General features: G+C 41.6%; 1 protein-coding gene across 2 annotated transcripts in view; it reads left to right on the top strand.

Annotated features, from left to right (window-relative positions):
• Positions 1–17,879, top strand: part of ANKH (ANKH inorganic pyrophosphate transport regulator) — a 142,222-nt gene that overhangs the window by 62,222 nt on the left and 62,121 nt on the right. The gene's annotated exons all lie outside the window — the stretch shown is intronic.

Below are 17,879 nucleotides of genomic sequence, written 5' to 3'. Positions count from 1 at the left end.
ATTTCTTTCAGTGCTGTCAAATCAATGAGGATAAATATTGAGTAATGAGAAATTTGCTTGACTTTGCTTAGTTTTTGACTGTGTGGCTGAATTTATTCAAAATCAATTTTTACTCATTTTTTAAGCAAGGGAACTGTTTATAAAAAGATAATGAAAATAAGAAAAGACTATTAAAGCCAGAGGAGGCTGGGTAGACAGCAGAGGGATTTGGTATAGAAGGCACTTTTGAAACTACTTCATTGGGTCTGTATCTTTGCATTTTTTATGGAAATCACAAAGCAGCTATCACAGTCCCGCTTCTTGGGGTTTCTCTCCTCTCTGCTGACTGGGGAGTCATTAAATCTCAGGCAGATTGGGTGAGCACAGTCATTTCTAGAAGATTCAGCTCCCCCAGAGTTAGAATCCTTCACAGCCCCCTCCAGATTACACTAAGAGGCCATGCGAGTGTGACCCAGATGACCGAGGAGGTTCTGGCCTGAATCTGCCCACAGGTCCGGGCTATTCTAAAAAGCATAAATTCCAGAAGCTTTTTAGACATGCCAGAGGCCTTCAGGACTAATAGTCAGTCTTCCCTGAACCAAAACTGCCTCCCGAAGTCCTATGGGGTCTTTGGGGTTTCAGAAGGGCCAGGGCTTCTGGTTTTGGTCAGGGACTCACACCTCCAAGGCATTGCATCGTTACTGTTCTTATTGGAGGGAGAAAGAGAGGGTTGGTGGTTTGCCTCTGTTGGTACAAATCTCAGTTAACCGTAAGATCTGCCTTACAGGAGACAGATTTGGATGAGCATTCCTATCTTACTGAGTTTTTGTTTTTGTTTTTTGGCAGCTGGCCGATACAGGGAACTGAACCCTTGAACTTGGTTAGAGCGCAACCTTGTAACACCAACTGAGCTAACCACGCAGTCCTGTATTTTACTGAAGACACTGTGGCTCAGAGAGGTTGAGTCCTGTGCCCAAGATAACACATCTAGTATGTGGGGAAACTGAGATATAAACCTGATGGTCCACACACTTTCCAGCTGACTTGGCTGGATTTAGAGGCCAAAGTCCCAATTCTGCCACCAAGTAGCTTTATGACCTTGGATAAATTATTTTTCCCTATGAGCCCTAGCCTCCCCATCTTTCACAAACTTAAGACTCCCCTACCTTGCTGGTCTTCAGAAGGATTAAATGGAATGTAATAACTCATGAGAAAAGGCCCATCACAGACCCATCCACATGTAGGAGGGTTTTGAAAACAGTGGATCTTCATATAAGTACAAAAACAGTTCTTTTAAAATATATTTTACAAGAAGAAAAGAACTGGTGAGGCAGTGATTTGAATCTCACTCCAGGTATATTTTAAGGTTCTATCCCTTTTCAAAATTTACAGCCAATGTCAATAAATTTTAGTTTGTCTAATCTTTTTGTGGTTTGCATGGAAGGTGGATTGAGTGTTTTTCAAAGCTGGGACTTCCTGTTTTTCCCTGATCAGTGTTTTTCTCTTTGAATTCTTCAATTTTTGCATAAGCCAAGAAAACATGTAACACAGTCGTATGGGACTAGTCTTAAATTCCATGTGTGTTTGAGAGGATTAAAAATTAGGTAAGAAGATAGTTTATGTCATATTTCGTCTGTTCTGTGTACTTTCATCTTCACATGGAAGTAAGTAATGTAGGGAAACATTTTTGTTCTGTAGTTTTAGAAAGATCAGAGGGAAAATCTTAATGTATTTTAACTTGTGAGGAAACATCATATTCTGTGTTGGGGAACTGAAAGGTTTTATAAAACTGACTTTAAAGCGTACTAAACTATACTGTCAGAGTTATTTTATATGACAAGAAAATCTGTGTACTATTCGAAGTCCAGAATTATCATTTTTTTAATCCCTAAAGTGCAGTTTTTAAAATCTTTACTTTGCCATTTTGAAATTAACAGATAATCTTGGGAGATTTCCTTTTACTGTCAGTAAAATAGGGAGAAATGCATATTTGGTTTATTCCTCAGTGTTAAGAAGAGACTACCACCCAAAGTGCTGAACCCTTTGGAAAATTTCTAGATGGACACAGCTTAGAAAGGGGCATAGCTTTTTTGTTGTTAAATCACCACCATACTGGAAGCGCAACATGGATTTAGAGTTACTGAACTTGACCTTAATGTGATTTGACAATATTAAATTTGCTTTAAAAAAAAAATGCATTTAAACCATAAGAAAGCTCAAGAATGAGGCTTGTAAAACACTTCTAACATTGAGGTTGGAACGATTCTTACATTCTTATATAAACGCCAAATGAGTTTAGATGTTGTTAAACCCAAAGAGTCCGAGTTACATCGTGGCACGTGAAGCACTTTTTTTCTTTTTGCACAGTGACTTAGAGCACATTCCTTATACTTTTGTTCTGAAGTTCCCTTTTCCACTCATTTGACCAACTAGAATTATTATCCCATCCGTGTGACTTGTGTAACCATCCTACCGTGTTTACAGCATAGCCTCTGTTTCAATGATTGTGTGTCTACGTATATTTCTTTCTGCCTTTCTGCTGTCTTCTCCCCATGAAAAGTTAACAGTCTGTTTGGCCACCACATCTTGTACGTTGATCTGGTAAAGAGCATGGTGCCAGGCAAATACACCTTACCAGCTAAGTATAGTTGAATGAACAGAATAGTTCTATGGATAAACAAAAGTAATTTCTGCCACAGGAGCAGTCATGTGACTTAGATTGGTTAGAGGAGGAGTTTCCCAGGGGTAGCAACTTGACCTTGTTTTCAGAGAATGAATGGAAGGTAAGAAAAAGACAGGTAGCCAAGGTCTCAGTTGGATTAAGACATTGTACAGACAGGAAATTCAAAGATTTGGCTTTCTAATCTAGAGCTCTAACAAGGGCAACACTGATGGTCCTGAATCTGCTTAGAGACAGCATCACAGGTGATCACTAAAGGCATGACAGCAACATATCAACATCAGCTTTGCGGGTGGTTATTTGACTTTGCACTAGAAAGTTAGGCATTCTATTTATTTTGTGTGCATCGACAAAGATGCTTTTATTTATTTATTTATTTTTCATTTTAAACTGATAATAGTAATATCTGCTCTTTGTAATAAGTAAAACAATACAGATGTGTGTAAAGTTAATAATTTCCTCCTTCCTGCCCCCCATCCCCCCTTAATTCCACCTGTCCTAAAATAAGCAGTATTAACAGCTTGGTACATGTCATTCTCCAACTGTCTCTCTGCTCAAACAAATATATTCATACATTTTTGAGAGTCTTTATTTCTAACAGAGTGAGAATGTACTATATTGCTAGAGGTACAATTTACTTCTAACAGTGTATCATGGGTTTCTTTCTAGTTTGATACATTTAGGTCCACATCATGCTTTGTGTGTAACATTTTCCTATATGGATATGCCGTACTTATTTAACCTTTCCCGTACTGGTAAATGAATGGATTGCTGTCAGCTATGTGCCATTGCAAAGAATGTATTAATGAATGTCTTTGTATGCATATCGTTATGTACTAGTACTTTTGTTTAGACAGATTTCTAAAGGGGGATTACTAAATCAAGGAGTTGGAACACTTAATTTTAATACCTCTTCACATATTACTTTTCTATAAGATCGTAGCAGTTTACATGCCAGCCAATACCGTATGAAATTTCCCATTAAACCTTAAGTGTGGAGGCCAGCAATAGAGTTTAATTCTTTTAATTTTTTTAATCTGATGGCAATGTTGTTTCAATTTTTATTTCTCTGGCTCCTATTGAGGTACAGCGTCATTTCATGTGTATATGCTCCATTAGTATTTCTTCTGTGAGGTTAGTTTAATATCTGTTAAGGCAAGCAACCCCTCATGAGACCTTATCACATTTTTCTTAGGTTTTTCTCCAATATGAACTTAAAAATCACTCTGTTCAGATCCAAATAAAAGCCCAAATGTGTGGAATGCTGGCTGAAACTCCATTAAATTGACAAATGAATTCAGAAAGATCTCTGACACATTTATGATATTAAGTCTTGTCATCACAGAACATAGTTTACCTCTGTTTATCAAAGTCTTATTTTATGAACTTCAGTAAAATGTATGGTTTACCTTATCTAGGAACTACTTGTTGAATTTATTCCCAAGAATTTTATAGTTTTGTCTCTTTTATAATGGGAGAAGCAGTCTATTAGTCTGATATTGGTCAAAAAAAATTATCAGTCTAATAAGACAGAGAATGTGTCATCAGAAGCAAAGAAAGAAAATAGTCATCCCTTGGTATCTACAAGTATTCGAGCAACCATGGATTGAATACATACTTTTGATCCTTGATTGGTTGAATCTGAAGATGCAGAACCTACAGATAGGAAGGGCTGACTGTAGGCTTTTCTTTTGTTTTCTTTTTTTCCCTTTACACTGGTTATCTTTAACTTATTGTTTTGTTTTGTTTTGGCAATTGGCTGGTACTAGGATCCAAACCCTTGATCTTGGTGTTATCAGCACCATGCTCTAACCAAGTGAGCTAACTGTCCAGCCCTCACTGGTTACTTTTAAGTAATAAACACATACTAAGGATTTTTATCAGAGAAGACCAGGAGAGTTATTCTCTTTATGTACATTTATATTAATATTTCTTATAATGCTTTAAAATAATAATTTCAATTTCAACTGGTAAGATTTAGCACTTGTACTTACATATAAGTCTTTTACTTTGGGTTCTCTGAGTAGAAATCTCACAGGACTTATAAAGACTTAATACCATTTGGGCAGTGGAGTTTTCTTTTTTTTCCTTCTTTCTTTCTTTTTTTTTTTTTTTTTTTTTTGTGGAGCTTCACTGTCTGTTCTCAGTCTTCAACTGTCAGAAATATGAACAGGAGCTAAGGAAAACCCCATGCCCACCACACACGGAACACATAATGCAATATCTGGAGCCACTGAAAGCACTGGGCATGACCCATCTTCTGCAATCAGATGATACAGGGACTGTCCTGTTGTCCATGGGGACAGCATCACAAATTTTCCTCTGTTTAGAATCATTAAGGCCTTGATTGAGGTTGTACTAACTTTAACAGATGCCTTTTCCAAGGGCTCACTTGCCCATCTTAGGAGAGCATTAGAAGGCAGAGAAGAGTGACCTGCCAATGAGATACTTTCCTTTTCCATGGGGATCTCCCTGGAAGCTTCTGTCCAGGGAGCTTTATTGAGCTTCTTGTCCTGTAGGATAGTGACCAGGCCTGCGCTCTGTCCCTAGATGCTGTGATCCTGCCCCTTTATTCCATTCAAAGGGAAAAGCCTCCAAGGAAGTTTTAACTCAACCTAATGTACCCTCTTTACAAGAGCATTCCAGTTCCCCAAACTAAATAGCCTTGATGTAAAAATAACCATTGCTTTAATAATTATTATTTTCACACTTAAATGTCTGGGCAGGTAATAAACCATTTCCATGTGAGGACATACACAGCCCTTCACCTGCTCTGCTAGCCTGGTGCTGGGGGAGAGGTATTTATCCTTTGCCACCCCCAGCCAGGTCCAGTCTGTGTGGAAGGGAGGAGGAAAGAGCACCAGCCCAACAGTCTCACTGGTTCTGGTTTGGGTGGAACCATGTAATCAGCCAAGAACCTTGGGCTAGGCATGCAGTCTCTTTGAGCCTCAGTTTCCTTAGCTACAAAGTGGGAATTTTCATTATGTGCTCTGTTCTGGTGGTGTTAGATAAAACCAATACAGTAACATGTGAAGTCACATTCAAGACTTTGCAGTACCATGTATGTTAACGGTGGTTATTCTTCATGTGATCCATAAGTGTTTCTTGAATGAGTTATCGTACTCTATCAACAAATATGCCTTCTGATGCCTCAGCCTTCTTCCAGGGCCCTGCAGACAAAGTGGAGGATGGAGATGGGTCCCCTTTGTCCCCTTGCTCATGTAGGTGAATGGGCTAGAGCAAGACAGCTCTCCAGGCTGCTCTGATTTTCAGATATGCAAGGCCTGAATTGTAGTTCATCTGGATTTTACTGCCTCGTGTATTATGTGTATGAAATAATGAGTGATAAAAATGAGCTTATTTTCCTATCTTTAGCCTAGAAATTTTCAAAGCACTTAACATTTTATCCACATTCTATAGCTTATTACTTTGTTGTATCACTTTTTGTAGGTGAAAAATCATAGGCATGAAGTATGGTTATAGTTGCAAAGAAAATAAATTCAGGATATATAATTCTTAAATCAGTGCTGCAACTAGTGATACTATTTGACTCTTGCCTAATTTGCTGCTGCCACGAGGATATCCTTTGTCCTTTCTTGTACTATATTCTAAACAGCTTAATTCAGTGAGATGAATTTACTTCACCTAGAATACCATAAATCAATAATTTAAACCAATAAAAGCAGTGGGGTGATGGGGAGGTCATAAACGGGGGGATGGGAGGTAGTGACAGACCTACTCACACACAGCAAAGCAAGCACAGAAGACAGCGTGGCCACAGTTCAGGGTCACGATTTGAATTGTGTTGGGACTCCTATCTCAGGGTGTGTGCGTGTGTGTGCAGAACGGTGACCACCCTCAGTCTGTGCCGTGATGTTTTTCTTGTCCTCAGAGTCAAGGGTGATGTTACTGACTCCTGACAAACTGGGCTGAGTGCGGCTAGTCATGGGCTGGATGGACTGACTCGTTTGATGACTACTTTCCACTCTTTCTCACTCACCTCCTAAAAACAGTCAGATCAAAAGCCCCACATACTGAGAAATCAAGAAAACTTGGTGTGTGCCAGTCACGTAAACACCAACAGTGAGCCCTAACTGAACCCCCATGCAGAAACAGATGCATCCCACAGTGAGAAGTGAGTAAAAACTTCAGACAAGTGAAAGACACTGGGATGATGTGTTATCCTGCATGCAAAAGGAGCCCGTGGCATTCTTGTCAGCGTCTTTGGAAGGCCACGTGGAGAGCCTCTTAGCGCCACCCCCGCCGTGCTGGGGCGGATGAGCGGGTGCCTGAGCTCTGCGGGACGGCCCGGGGTGCTGTGTGCCCAGGTTCCCAGCCTTTCCCGGGCTGCCCAGTGCTCCCTGCACCACATAATCGCCCTGAGGCACAGCTCAGATATATGATGTCTTCAGTCACCCTCAGTTCATCCTCTGTGTTTACACCATTATGCTGGTTACATAGTACTGTTTAAAAAAATCATCTTTACTTTAGGATTTTTGGAAGTTTTCAAAAAAAGAATAGTCTGTTCATAAGTTCTCTTTGATCTGATAGCTAGTCTTCTCTGTTTAAAGTATTGCTCTTAGGCAGAATTTGGTACCAACTACAATATCTAATACAAAGTGAAAGAGAAAGACTGGCCGGCTAGCTCAGTTAGTAGAGCACAGTGCTGATAACACCAAGGTCCAGGGTTCAATCCCTGTACTGCCCAGTTGCCACCAAAAGAAAAAAAAGAGTGAAAGGAGGGTTGGTTTTAGTATGATAGAGTAAAGGTTAGGGTCACAAGCTCTGAGGTCAAGCTCTCTGGATTCTTCTCCGAGCTCCATGTGACATACATAGCCTCTCCAAATGCCAGTTTCCTCACCAGTAAGCTGGGAAGTAGCAATACCTCCCTCACCGAGTTTTCGGGAGAAGTAATGATCTTAGAATAGTGTCTGCCAGAGAGCAGGCGCTCAGTAAATGCTAACTGCTAAGACATTTTCATCATCATCATCGTGGTCATTGGATTACATAATGCCCAAATGCAAATGAGCATTCACTTAGTGTAAATGCATTTACAAACATCATAGAAGGTAACAGATGACATTTCTTGATGTTGCACTTGAGTCAGAAAAAGGAGTGATGCTTCTGAGCTTCCCAGAGACCCACAGCCAAGGTGAAGGTGCGAGAGCACTCGAGAAGAAAAAAATCCGGTACCAGGCAAGGAGAGAGTAAGCGTGGGGAACTAGTAGAAAGACTCCCAGGATCCCAGAGTTAATCTTCTGTTCCAGATTATTGTTTATGGAGTTGTTGTTTTAAAACATAAAAGCATTTTAAACTCAGTCCTGAAGTAGAATGAGCATAATCTTGAGAAATTAACTAAGAAATATCATTTGGAACCATATATCTTTATTAAGATAAAAATAAATAGGAAATATGAGAATTTCAGTAACAGAGATGAGAAATCAAGGTGAGGAATAAGTAAAGATTCTTAAGTGGCACAGGATATTTTGGTTTTTTTAAAGTACACTAGAATTTTCCTAGTCATATTTCTTCCTCACCAAACCTTCTACCATTTTGAATTAAAATTAAATTTAGCCAGTGAATAAGTTTTATGTTTAAAGGAAAGATCAGGAAAAAAAAAAAAAAAAAGGGAAAGATCAGGAGGATTTGAGGAGGGTCCTATGACACTAGAATATACCCTTTAATGAATGAACATATTTTCAGATGAAGAAGTCATACAGGAAAATGTATTTTATTTCTCCTGACATATTGAAGAAACCCACAGGAGAAAACTGAGTTAGCTAAACATCCTCATACCCTGTTTGGTAGTTGGTCTCTATTCTTTATAGAAACTCTTCTCCAGGTGTGGGAAGTGACAGAAAACACCAGTGTTGTATTTTGGACTTGCCTGGTGTTGTCTTGGAGTTTTCAGGAAGCACTAAATGTGGACAGCACTGCCCAGGGCAATAACCTTGCCCACGAAGGAGACCAGGCTTTACTTGACCGCCGCTCCCTTTAAACCACACCTTCATGTGTGGGTGTCAAGTTCGTGGTTAGAGCTCCAGCTAAACAGAGCAAGGGTGTCTCATTTAGAGCCATATAGATCCTTGAGAAAATAAAACATGGCTGGAAAACTACCGGGAAGACAAGTGATCTAATTTAACCCAAACTACTTTTGAAAACACAGACAAACAGAACAATAACAGTGGAAAATTACAGGAACCCAGACTCCTTGAGAGGATTGAAATTCAAAGTTGGTCATTATCTGTGTCATTGGAAGAAGCTATTCCCACAGGTAGCTCTGCCTAGACATGCACTTCTGAATTTCCCACACTTCCACACATGTAAATTTGCTGAGGACTTAGGGCTTAAGAAATATTTTTAAACTGTATTTTATCTGCTACAATGATCAGTTTACTTCATGTCATAATAGCTGTAATAGCATCTTTGAAGCTGTAGACAGAGATCAGGTGGCAGCCTAGACTGTTTCCTAGCAGGACAAAATGATTACTGAGCCCTTAGGTCTCCTTGGATTTTCTAGTGTAGGAGGAGGCAGGTGAAGGAAGTCTTCATCTTACCAACAGTGAAAAAACGAGACTTTCAGCAATTCACATAATAGTCTCTCGCTATTTGGGGGAATAATACTAATTTCCAACTGGACACCTTTTTGTGGAATAATTTGAAAAGCCATTTCCATATGAGCAACGTGATCATTTTTTCACCATGTGGCCATGAACGTCAGTTCCAAGATCAGGGCCCACCAGCTCTTGGCACTGCCTGACTTGCTCGGCCATCTCTCTTGAGCGCCCTGTTGCTCTTAACAGGCACCCACCTTTCGGAATTTGGAGATTACCTCCCTGGTTTTCTGATGGTTCTCTCAGCTTCTTCAGGGTCTGGTCAGAAAGGACTCCCTTATCCTTTGAACCTAAACATCTGGTTTTCTCCTTATGGTACTAACCTCTGTTACAGGAGTTAACTCCATAAGGGAACACTTTGTCCTGTATCCCAGTGAGTATCCAAAGGAAATGAAAAAAAAGGGAGTTGGAAAAAGTTTTGCTTAAGCTTTACACTTAAGAGGCTTATTATGTAGCTCAGTGCTGCTTTCTATTTGTGTCCATGAGTCTCCACTTAAGCAGCCAACTGGGTGCCCGTGTGACATTGTAGAAAGAACAGGGGAAGCCCCTGCCTTTCTGTTGAGAAAATATCAACTACATGAACATGTACAGTGCTACTGTCATCACTGTACATGTTTACTAAAAATCAGGTTTTTTACCCAGAAAATAAATCTACTATTGGAGGGTTTTCTTTATGAATGCGCAGACGTAAGTTATGTGTCACAGTTAACACATTCATTTGTTCCCGTATTGAATTTCAGGTATTGTACTAAGTAGATGCAGGAAAACTGGTAACAAATAAGCCCAGTACCTTCCTCAGGGAGTCAAAAGACTGGCAAGGTGGGTAGTCAAGTAAACAGGTGTATTAGTCCATTTCTGTTGCATATAACAGAATACCTGAAACTGGGTGATTTTAAAGAAAATTTATTTCTTACAGTTTGGAGGCAAGGAAGTTCCAGGTCCAGGAAACACATCTGGTGAGAGCCTTCTTCTGGGTGGGAACTCTCTATAGGGTCCTGTGGTGACCGGGGTGTCACATGGTGAGAATGGGCTGAGCAAGAGAGAGCTAACCTTCTCACTTGCTCTCCTCATAAAGCCATCAGAACCACACCCATCAACCTATTACTCCATGAATGGATCAATACATTCATGAGGGCACAGTCCTCACAATATAATTACCTCTGAAAGGCCCCACCTTTCAAATACTGTAATCAGATTTCCTATCCTCTTCACATTGTTACAATGGGGATCAAGCTTCCATGAGTTTTCGGGGGAGACATTCAGTCCCCAGCAAGAGGCAACCACAGTCCACCCTGATGAGTGGAATAGTGGGGCCATGCAGGCTGCTGCCAAGCACAGAGGGAAGGTGAGAAGCATGGAATTGAGAGAAGGTTTCTTTTCAAGATGGAAGAGATTTATGCAGGTGTAAACATTGATATGGAGGAGCCAGTCAAGTAGCAAGGATCAGACAAACAGGTGAGCAAATGGTGAATATGAATTAGGCTCCTGAAAATGTCAGAGGGACATAAATGCAGAGCCCCAGACAGGTAGCCCTAGATGCACCCCAGTCACACTGGCCTTTCTATTGTAACAGGAGAGAGGAGATGAGGAAGGGTTTGGGACAGAGATGTTTTGTTGAGTTTTGTTGTTTTAGGGCAAGAAGCAACAAGAAATTTAGTTTCTTCCTGATGGATTCCTGATGAAGTAAGAGGTTATTTGCTGAGTAATAGGGGATACTTTTCTCAGGATTCCTTAGCCTGGGAAGACTGAGGGAAGGGAATGGAAAAGACTAGAAGGATGATTGCACAGCTGACAGCAGAGACCGTGAGTGTGTAGTGGCAGAAGACTGTGTTTTTGTGTATTTGATTCCAGCAGCTCTCAAAGCCCAAGTAGAAGTCTACAAATATTGACAAGAGTAGAATAGGTAAATAATGAGATGAATCTGAGGCTAGAGATCTGTAGACAGTGAGTTGTGGGTACTGGCAAGGGTGTGGTTAAATTGAAGACCATGAAATGTGGGCTAGAATAGTAAGGAAGGGAAGACAGGGAGCCAGGAGAGGGACAAATTTAATGAAGTTTAGAATAGATGGAGTGGGAGAAACAGAGAGCTGAAATGGCAGAAGAGCACAGCCAGAGATTTTCATTGAAATTTGAGAGGTGGAACAACTCTGGACAATGAGGTCAAAGGTGTGGCCATAAGAGTGGGTGGCTGAAGCAGAGTAGAGAAGGTCATTGGCACGGAGGAGGTCAAAGAATTGAGAAAGTATTGGCTGGGTTGACCCTACAAATGTTGAAACGTTCCAGAGTTGAGTTGCAGAGATTACAAGCCAGTGGCAGAATCCCCATTGAGAGTCCAAAGGACCAAAGGCACTTGACTTGGCTACTTGGAATTCCAAGGGGAGATGAGATTAGAGAGGCACAGGCTGGGTGGTGTGGTCTCAAAGAGGCAGGGAATGTACAGAAGAGCAGAAAAGTAATGGTTGGAAGCAGCGTGGAGAGTTGAGGACGCTCACCCCACCTGCAGGACTGGAAGGACGGGGACAACCCCAAGCAAAATGCAGCTGCAGGTGTCCTCACCTCATGGCATCTGGTGGGTGGACACCTGCAGCCAGAAGTTGCTTGCAGGTGGAGGTAACTATTTGATGACTATGGCAGAGGCAGGGAAGTGCTATCCATTTGAGCAGGACCTCCAAGCTCATGCCCAGGTTCTGATAACCACCATCAAAACTGCAGGGAGGATTGGAAAAGAATATCTTCATCCAGAGGCCCAGGGGACTCAGACTACACACCACTGTGTCGCAGTGGCCATGGCTGGGGTTCATCAGCTCAACTTCTGTACTAACCCAGAAAAATGACCTATCTACACAGCAGTGCCTCCCAGGTTTCCCAGACAGGAGATAAGCTGGGCAACCTGTGCCCCAGACCTACACTCAGGGAGGAAGAGTCACCACCTGGACCCAAGGGGTACAACACTCTTCCCCACTTGCAACGAATGCTTGGTGCTAACATTGCCATCAAATGGTTGGCAGAATTGGGTGTGAGTTGGTTGGTGACTTTTGCCCTGAAGAATCTCAGTCTGCAGAGTAGAGATTTTTTCTGGTCTCTAGATCCCAAATTTAAAATGTCAGGATGTCTATTGAAGATTTAATGATCTAGGCAGTTCATACCAGGGAGATCAGTTCATACCTGTGGGATTTGGTAGTCATTTCCCCGAGGTTGTATTTTCTACTTTTTAATATCCTGTGATTTTGCTAACTTACTGTGGGGGGGGGGGGGGAACAGGCAACAAACTCCAGGAGCCTGGCATAGAGTGAGAGGTACAAAGGCACGTTGGACCCACTCAGTGCTTTCTGGAGGCAGATGTGTTTTTAAGGCAGATGTTCTCCATTGCTGAGGTCCCGCGGCGTAGAGACCCTGAAGCGAGAGGAAAGGCCCTGTGCCGTGCCACCTGGGACCAGCCCAGGCTGTGACTAAAGGCAGCTTCATATTTACAATTGCTGGAGTGCTGTTAGATCTGGCCGTAAAATACAGTGTCTTTTCTTTGGAAAGCCCGTGAACGTTTGGATGCTTGCCTCTGAACAGCAGGTGAACCTCTGTACTTATGAATGTCTTGGGCCAGATTCTGCTTTACTACCTAATTCATTCCATAGACACTTTTTTAGCTGGACTTCAGGATCATAGCTGCTCCTCTTTACCAGCCACGGCAACTTTTCTTTCTGGTCTCAGCTAGAGATGCAGCAGTATTTGGGAGTGATGTTGCCAGAAAATAGTAGCTAGCCACCCGGCAGTAAACTGTCGCCCAGTCACAACACCAGGAGAACACAGAAGCCTTGCCATACCCTTAGTGTTTTTAGATTTATTCCTAGGGTGCTACAGGGCTGAATCTTGGGCACTTTTTTACTTTCTATATATATCCTTTCTAGATGACCTCATTTTGTCCCCTGGATTTAAATACTGTCTACATGCTGATGACTGGCAAGTGTACATCCATAGCCCAGGTGGCTCCCCTGGACTCCAGATTCACATAGCTGACTATCTTACGTGACTTCTCTGCAAACTCAATACGAGACTCCCAGTGGAGCTCTTGCTTTTTCCTCCCCCAGTGTCCCCATCTCAGAAAACAGCTGCACCAGCAGAACAGCCACTCAACCCAAAAATCTCAACAGTCATCCTCCATTTCTCCCCCGTCCTCACGCCCACCATGCAGCCATCACCAGATCCATCTACGTGACCTCCATCAATCTGCTTCTCTCCATCTCTACTGCTCCACCTGGTCCAGGCCACCACCCTCTCTGACCTGGCTTCCTGCAGGACTGTCCACCTCCCGTCTCTGCCCTGCCCTCTCCCGTCCACTTCCATCACCGCAGCTGGCCCAAGCCTCTCTCCCGCCTCTGCCCAGACCCTGTCGTGGCTTCCCACCGCCGGAACAAGACACACGTTCTCCATCGCCACCTGGAATGACCTCCGCGCTGCTGCTCTTCCAAACCTTTCTTCCACCCCTCTCCGCTTCTCTTCCTGACCCCACTCCTGTTTCTTAAAAACACCAAGACCTCCTGCGGGCATCTGCCTTCCTGCAGGTCCTCGCCCAGTGGCTCAGTCCTGTTCTTCAGTCTCAGCTCAGATGTCACCTCCTTCGAGGGGTTGCCTTGTCTGTCTAAATAAGCTCCTCCGACAAAGCGGCAAGCTCATTGCCCTATTTCCTCTCTTCAGTACAGATCCCAGTAAATGTTTAAACTGTTTGTACAACTTTATTTCATCCTTTCAAATATTTATTGATCATCTCTCACGTGATGCCCTACCGTGCTGTCGGTCTGAGCGGCCAGTGGTGAAACGGTTCTCGGCTCCCTGGAGCTTACCTTCAGGTAGAGGAAACAGACAATAAATAACAAATAGATACATGACACAATGTCAGGGAGGGAACATAGATAAACAGGGTGAGCAGACGGACAGACAGACAAAGAAATCGTAAGCAAATAAAGAACTAAGAACTTAGTGAATGGCAAAAAACCATCAGAAATAAATGGGCAGTGGTTGGTTTATTCAATAAGTGGTTTTGGAGAAGTTAATTTTAATCCATAACTCACATCATAAGTTCCAGTAGAATTAAAAAGTTAAGTGTGCAAATGAAGCCATAAACTAGAGCAAAATTATGTATGGGTAGGTAAGAACGGCAAAGTCTGAAATGATTGATAGACTATACAAGTGTAATAACTTATTATTTCTGGTATCAAAAGAAAATCGTGAAATTAAGAATTGAACAAATTAGGGGAGATGCATGCTACAAATGGGAATAATATAATGTTAATTAAATAACATTAATGTAGCACATCCTCAATTCTGAAGCTTTTTTCTTGCATTTCAGTGTTTCTTGAGATCAGGATATGCTTTTCAAATAATGTGGTCCATTTAATGTGGTCATTAAAAACATAAATCAATGGTAAAGCTTATAAGCAATAACATCTTACAAGTAAAATGTGATTTTTTTTTTAAGTTCATAAAAATTAGTTTGAACATTAAAGTTCTTGGTAGAAAATTGCTCATTCATTCATTCAACAAATATTGGAGAATTGGAGTGTTTGCAGTGTTATCAAATTGGAAGGTGTACAGTGGTAAACAAAACAGACAAATGCCTGTTTTAAGTGCTTTTTCTAGGCCAGGCACTGCCTGGTGCCCTGTACACTACCTATATCCCATCTGAGATCGCTTGGGTTCTTTCAGGCAGAATAAGGACCTTGGCCAAAGCTACCCAGCAGTTAAGTGATGGAATCAGATTCCAGCTCAAGTCTGCATGACTCTAAACGCTGTGTCTTTTATGCAAATTACCATAATTGTTGAGCTAAATGAAACTTTCTCCTGCAGTCTTGCTGACAGAGCTAGTACTACCTGTGCCCGTCTTTCTTCTCACCTGCCTCAGCCCTGGGTTTCGGACTCAAGTCAGGGAACTGTTGGTGGAAATAGAAAGCACTGCAGTGGATGCCCCAGCCAGGACTGATGTCATTTTAGCCAAAAATAAAGTTTTGCCAAAAAAAACACATAAAAATTCTAGTCCTTATTTAGATGTCCTACTAGTAGGTGCTTTTAAAAATTGTGCTGTACATAATCTATATCGTTTAACACACTTGAGTAATAAAAATAAGTAAACCACTCACAATCATAGATTTGGGGAAGGATGGGAAAGACAGACAACAAACCATACACTGTCCTCAGCATCTGAGGGAGAAGTAATGAGAAGCTGTTTTAAGTTCTCTAGAAGCAAAAGCTGTGTGTGTGGATTCTTGTGCATTGTGACTTATCGAGCAGGGGCTCTCAGGAGAGGGCGATGGGGACAAATGAGGCAAAGATGTGGTCGTCCCTGCAGACTAGCTTCCCCCTGACCCCCCAGGAACTCTAGAGCATGAATTGGACCAGAGCAGTGCCACATGGAGGCAGGGGAGCTGTGTCAGCCAGTCACTGGCTTTGTGCTGCCGGGGGTAGGGGGGTAATGATGTGAGGGTCAGGTGTGTTTAAGCCACCCAGAGTGGCTGGGGTCCTTCTCCCTGAGAAGGAGGCAGCTGTGAGCCATTAGTGGCCAGCTCCCAGCAGCTGGGAAGGGGTGCACTGCCCAACACAGGGGACAGGGTGGGGCACCAACAGAGTCCACCACAGAAGTCCAAAGGGACCCATTTGGCAGGTTAGCAAGTGGTAAGTTTTCACACATAGCAGGAGCCCTCTTACTCACGTGCCCATTGAACTCAGGGTTATTATCGAGGAGCATCTTGGTTTTTCTTTTGTTTTAGGGTGTTAAAGTATTCGATCAACTTTGGTAGAAGGAAAAATTTATTTCAAAGAAAGGTGTCATGGCAAGTGTGCTCTGCAGAATTTAAGAAGGTACTTAGGAGATTTTCAAGTTATTACTGGCAAAAAGGCAAAGAAAATTAGAGATATAATTGGAAACAATGATCTGAAACTAGCCTGTAACTTTGTCAGAAGAATGATAATGAATTCCCACAGCTACTATACATCTTCATTCTAGATTTTTCTAAAATCATTTTTACACATTGGTATTCTCCTGCCAATATATTTTTTTTCCTAACAGTGCTTTGCAAAGAATGATCAGCTCTGTAAGTTTTTATTCTATCAGTCAGCTATGTCTCCTGTAAAGGGCATAAAACAAAGGAAAGGCAACGAATGTGAAGCCCTTGAGTTTTGCTGATTAGTTCTTCCTGTGCCTGTGCTGAGAGTGCTGTCACCATATTTGGATGTAGGGACCGAAACCCAGATCAGCCTTTGAAACTAATGAATTTCTTAATACCTCACTTCATAGATTCTGAGGCATACTTTTCTTCTTGCTTTCACATTTCAGGGTCTCTGAAATCTGGATACATCTTCCAACTAATGGCATTTAAATATAATTGGAAGTGTTTTTCTTTCCTAGTGATACGTAAACTAATAATGTAAACTTAAAATTGACAGTGTCTTAGATTCAATGAAACACAATAGATTGTTTTGTTATAATGTAGCATGATTCTTACATCTTATATGTGTTTGAATATTAATTCTTGAATTCATTTGTTATATTCAGCCTTTCCTCTTTCAAGCACCCATTTAGTGCTGTGCAAATTAGCTTTAACGAGTATGACAAGGTAGCCCCAGACTGTGGCTATAACTGTATGTTTGTGTCAACAGCTCTCTGATTAACAGAAATAGGGAGGAGGCAGGAAAAATGCTTTTCTTTCATTTCTTCTGCTTTGAGTTTATGTAGCAGATACTGAGTATGGGTTTTACAAATGTGATTGTGCCCATATTTAATGAGTGACAAAGGCAGGCCAAGACTTTGTGTGTCATTTTTAAAAATATGACTATACTCATATGATAGTGGATACATGTAATTCTACATCTGCCCAAACCCACAGAATGTACACCACCAAGAGTGAGCCCTAATGTAAACTAGGGCTTTGGGTGATAATGACATGTCAACGTAGGTTCATCCGTTGTAACAAGTGTACCATCTGGTGAGGGATGCTGAGAGTGGGGGAGGCCGTGTTTGTGAGAGCAGAGGGTAAATGGGAACCTCTGTACTGTCCACTCACTGTGAACCTAAAATTGCCCTAAAAATATAAAGTCTATTTTTTAAAGTATTTAACTGTATGAGGGTACTTCAAAAAGTTCATGAAAAAATGGAATTGAAAGTTAATACTAATCTTTCCATGAGCTTTTTGATGGCCCCTCGTACAGAAAGCTGACTCTCTTGCCCAGCTGCCTGTTCCTGATGACAGAGGCAATGTTCTGGAAACATCTGAGTTAGAAAGTTCTCCCTACCTGGACATCCATTCCCACTATCTCCTGTGTTGTTTATCTACTAAGTGGGAAAGTCAGTTTGGAAATGCCATCCCAACAAGACCTCCAGTGCCTAAGAGGGTCTCTTGTGGAAGATGGGTAAAGTAGTCAGAATATTCTATGACCATATCTTCCTGAGCAAGCATTATACAAAAACAATGTATTTAGTCTAAATGTGTTCTTTTCATATTTGTCTGCGTACAGCTCGGGACTGTATTTCAAGCTAAAACACAGTAACAGTCAGGTGAACAGCATCTATTGATGGTATCATAAATTCCTTCAATACCTTTTTTCATAGCATAGTACTCACT

The sequence above is a fragment of the Cynocephalus volans genome, chromosome 2, assembly GCF_027409185.1.
Source record: "Cynocephalus volans isolate mCynVol1 chromosome 2, mCynVol1.pri, whole genome shotgun sequence".
Lineage (NCBI taxonomy): Eukaryota > Metazoa > Chordata > Mammalia > Dermoptera > Cynocephalidae > Cynocephalus > Cynocephalus volans.
The sequence above is the reverse complement of the archived record's forward strand: the minus strand, read 5'-3'. Positions and strand labels throughout refer to the sequence as shown.